At 49.1% G+C, this 4932-nt stretch overlaps 1 protein-coding gene across 1 annotated transcript in view; it reads left to right on the top strand.

The window, feature by feature from the left end:
• Positions 1–4932, top strand: part of LOC113491089 (chromobox protein homolog 6-like) — a 34666-nt gene that overhangs the window by 15579 nt on the left and 14155 nt on the right. The window lies entirely within an intron of this gene.

Genomic DNA, 4932 nt, shown 5'->3' with positions numbered 1-4932 from the left:
GGGGGGGGGGGGGGGGGGGGAATAGGGAGTAAACCAATTCCAAACAAACCAATCAGAGTATAATGCCTTTTCTGAGCAAGTATGTGCTGTAAAAGGAGATTGTAATAGCAAAGGGAGGGCAGGCTCAAGTATAATTTGACACAAAGTGTGGTTTTATTTTTGTACTGATATGGATAAGAGACTGTACAGCATCTATTTATTTAGATGATTTATGTGGTAAATGTTGCAAACAAAATTATTAAAATATTAAATATGAGAACTGACATTTACCTAATGGTCTGTTTGTGTGGTCATTTACCTCCCCTTACTTTAATTCTACAGCTGAGTTATTTTTCACCCGTCTCTTCTGTTGGTATAAACATGCAGTGTGGCTGGAAAAAAAATGGAAAAGGTGTGTGCGTGTGTGAGAGAGATCAGTAAAGAAGTATCAATGAAGAATGGAGCCTGCAAAAGACTGTTTCTGACATTACTCATTACTTTAATTCAAGGAGGTTAGGTTTTTAATTAATTTTTAACCCACTGGGTAAGTTAGAGCTGTACAGAGGTGACCTGGGATGGTTGGTCTTTAATGGATTAGAATTTGAAGAGGAGAACGCCAGTGGCAGGGTGACTGCTGCTCTGGATTTAGGGACCTCTTGATGTCCTCACGTGATGCTCCAGTGCTAGGACAGCTCTGCCAGCACCAGGAGAGCGCTGGTGTGCCCCATATCCTGTATCCCTTGTGGGAACAGAAGATCTGAGGTGAGGTCTGGGCTGCCAAACATGCTCTGCTCTGGTTGCCAGTGGGGAAGCTGCTCTCCAAGCCAAAGCCTCTGGTGGGTTGGCCTGCAGGGCTTTTGAGGAGCTCTCCAGGAACACAACAGCTCCTGAGTGGAGTTTGGTCCCTGATTCACTGCAGGTAACATGAGGCTTAGCTGAGGAGCTCGAATCCTGGATCCTGCCAATGCTCCATGGAGAGAATTCCAAATGTCATTTTGTCCACTTTAGTTTCTGACTAGTTCACTCAAGAGAGAGGCTAGCTGTTAATTGGGGTGCCTCAGCAAATGAATGGAGCTGATGCCTTTAGTAGGTGTAACGTGGGGCTGAGCCCTGCATCCGAATGCAGCTATGACGTCAATCACAAAAGCATGCGGAGCAAAAGCAGAGGGGGATGGGGTGTATTTCCTGAGTCGGTCATGGCTTAGGGCAGCTGCGGTTAGGTCTTGCCAGTGTTACCAAAGCACAGACAGCGTGCTTGCCCTGAGCCAGGGAGGCTGGATTTGAGTGATGGCATCGGAGCAGACTCCAGCCAGCCACTTACTTTCTGGCAGCAGCTAGTGAGTCAGGTGAAGTTGTAAGGAACTGCAGTGCAGTTACGGGAAAGCCTACTCTGAAGATTGTGTGCTCCTACCCCTGCCAATGCTGCAGAGGCTGGCTGGCGCTAGAAACTCATAACGGCTTGTCCTTTCACATGCATGTGTTGGTTGGATTAAAGGATAATCTGGATAGTACTTTGGGTTTTTTTCTAATAATCTGTTGCACGCTGCTTCCTTGATCCATGCAGTGCAGGTGGCTTGCCTTGTGAAGCTCTCCCAGTAGGATACCCAAGAACAAGGGCACTTAGCTGCACTGCAGGATGTGCCCCTGGGCCCCTGCTTTGGTAGGCAGCACCCAAAAGGCGAAACCACACGGTGTGAGCATCTTGGTGTTCTCCAAGAAGCGTGGAATGAAATGCAGCCTCCGTGGCCCCTACAATGGCAAGTGCTGTCGGGAAGCTGGTAGTCACCCCCTGCCTATTCAGCACCATTCATCTTCCCTGCTTTTGGTCCTTCTCTTGCTCGCCAAGTGATTGTTTTTGAAGCAAGGATGCAAGAAGCCTGCAGGACTTGTGTAATCACCCCGATCCAGCAGCAGACTGGGTGGCTGGGCCCGTTTGGGAACTCCCAGGTGGGCCCCAGGGATATGGGAGTACCCCAGTGGCATAGGCACTGCATGAACTCCATGGGCCGCCTCCTCTCTCCGCTACAGCAGAAAGTTACTGGCCTGGAGGGGTAGTTGTTCTGGCCCCACTGAGCCACCCAGAACCGCTGCACAGGGGGGTGGGTACACAGTCAGCTCTGAGGGGTCTGTCTTTGCTCTTGCATGTTGCAGAGTTGCAGCTGGGAAATCCTACTGTGTGTTGACATGGATGAACCCCCCAGCGCCAATGGTTTGCTTCAAAAACAATGCAGTGTTTGCTTGCAGGGCTGGGGTGTGTGCAGCTGCATCAGCTCCTGGTGTAGGTGAGGGAATGACTGTTTCTTTACTGAAATCTGCTGCTCCTGACAGTGACCTCCCTAGACCAAACAGCAATGGAGTTGGTTGATCAACCCTTGGAGTTGTTCTAATGGAGATAAACACTGATACTCCTGCCGGGTCATGGGTCTGCAAAAAACTGAACGTGGAAGGAGCTACCAGCTTTGAGCAGGTGAGTTTCTCATTATCAAGTGCCATTTAAAAAAATAAACAAAAATGTTCTTGCACCAGCTGCTGTCCACCCATGCTCATACACCGCTTGCCAGTGATTTTGGTGAGAAAGGTCTTGCTCCCTCAAAGCTTACTGCTTCCCTGCACTGGCTTTTCTGTGCTAGCAAGAAGTGCTGTGGTGTATCCTACGGCACCAGGGTCTTGCAGGCAGTAACGCACCAAAATAATTTTGTATTTCAGTGTTCGTAGTGAACAATAGCTGTTCTGAGAGCGCCATCTTCCAGGTTGGTTTTGGTTTGTTATTTTGGTTTTTGTTTTTTTTAAAGTGTTTTACTGGAAATGTGAATGAAACAAAATACTCAACAGTGCTCTGAACAGCTGGGTATTCTGCTGCTACTTCGCCTTCTAAGAATAAAAGTTAGATGAAAGAGCCCAGTGTTGGGCAGTACAATGGATGCTGACCATGATTTGAGCAGTTGCCATAGCTGGAAAGAGGGTCTGGATGAAAAGAGGATCCTGCTGATAAGTGGAAGGAGAAAATAACTAGAAAGAGCACATGGAGCTCTCCGAAATGCTGCTGCCCCTTCTGGGCCACAGATCGGGGGTGCCCTGTGCGTCTACCCTGAGGTGAGGTGTGCTGCTTGTGACCCCTATGTCTGTTTGGGGACAAGGCCATCAGTCACAGCTGCTGCCTGTGTGCCTGCATAAGGACTCCCCCTATTTGATTTGCGAGTGCCTGCTTTTTTAGGGTGGATGATACCGATGGTTGGAAGTTCAATTATTTGATGCTCATCCACAAGTGTAAAAGCAGTTGTTTAAACGAAGTGAACAGTAACAATACACCAATTTAAATGTGGATGGTGTTAATGAGCACTTAATGTGCTAAGTTAAAAGCAGTTAAAAAAGTCTAAAGCAATATGCAACACCTGATCGACTTGTTCTTTTGAAGTCACCTTCAAGCCTATAAAGAACTGAGATTTTTAAAAGCGGTGCCTAGAGAAACAGGGCAGTCCAGAAGGACTTGTTCCATTCTAGGTAAAAGTCTGAGGTTTTGTTCTCTGTTGGCCTGTGATAGTAAATACCTGAGAAAGGGCCACTTACAGCCTATTCTCGAAGGAAATTATATGACCTAAATGTAGAATTATCGGACCACGGTTCAGTCCCTGACCACAGAAATGCCGTGTTCTCTGCATTGTGCGCATCTCCTGAACCAGGGTCCATGTGACTGTCCGTTGGCCTCTTGTCAGCATTCAGCAACCTCTCTCCATCCACCTTGCTTCAAATGAGGACAGGTGGCGAGGAATGCATCCTTCTCTGAATCACTTTTCCTCTGCTCAGAGAGCTTGTGGTGGCTGCAACTGTGCAGCTGCCAAGGTGAGAAAGAACAAAATGCTACAACAGATCTTGCCTGAGTCCCAGGCAGTGAGGAAACCTTGCTCTCCTACCTGCTCACCTTGCTGTTGGGAAACCCGTCCCTGCTCATACTGACAAATACAGCCATTTCCAGAAAACTGTCCTTCTGGGTAGAACTTCTGAGCCAGAGGTGTAAAGGGAAAGCGAATGCAAATGGAGAAAGAGTTAGCAAAGACCCGAGGGGCTGTGAGTGCTCCCTGCCAGGCCAGCTGAACAGCAGGAGGCAGAGAGGTACCGATGCTCTGCGGGTAGCTGGTGAGGTCACGGGGTTTGGGAAAGAGCAGTGAAAGCAAGTTGGCCAGTGCCTACAGCCCTCCTCACAGCTCCCCCTTTTCCCAGAAGGTATCATTCTGAAATGCACCCCCTCCTCAGCCTAGAAATGAAGGCAAAGCAGAACACGCTGTTCTGCAGTGCCAGGTAGTACCGTCAGGTAATGGAGGGCCATGAGCTCCATGTGAAGACAGCTGCAGGGCCATCACCTTCCATTTTGAATCAGAGAGACTGTTTTTTCCTTTCTTTTTAGCACCTGTAAGAGAGTGTAAAGCACAGTGCAAATTAAGTAGGATTTTGCAGTAACACTCAGAGCAGGGAACTCCTCGGTGACTGAACATTTTTTCAATTTTTTTTTTTTTTTTTTTGGTTAAGGTTTATGTAGCATGCTTGGCCCATTTACCTGGCAGTACCTTAAAATGGCTCAAAAATGAGAGCACATATAAGCGCCAACCAAAAGGAAACAAACAAAACCCGGATTTAAGCACCTTTATTGCTAGATTTTTGCCTGGGTAGGTACTTTAAGACTGGCCACTTCCCCACGTACCCTGCGCTGGCCAGAAGCGGGTGACGGTGCATCTGCGTATGCAGAAGGAAGGGAGGAGTCTGCGCGGGCCCCGCTGCCGCCATTGCTTTAAGTAAAAAAAAAGGGCCCGTTCGGGCGGGAAGGGGCTGAGGCGGCAGAGGTCTGCCAGGCCGCCTGCCCTTCCCGCCCCCTCGCGAACCGCTCGCCGCTGGCTCCCGGCCTCGCTCGCTGTCCCGCGGGGCAGAGGCCACGGGTGTCCCCGTAGGGGCGGACGGCGG

The sequence above is a fragment of the Athene cunicularia genome, assembly GCF_003259725.1.
Source record: "Athene cunicularia isolate RWA chromosome 1 unlocalized genomic scaffold, athCun1 chr1_part2, whole genome shotgun sequence".
Taxonomy (NCBI): Eukaryota; Metazoa; Chordata; class Aves; order Strigiformes; family Strigidae; genus Athene; species Athene cunicularia.
Note: the sequence above shows the minus strand (reverse complement) of the source record. Positions and strands in the feature narration are given on the sequence as shown.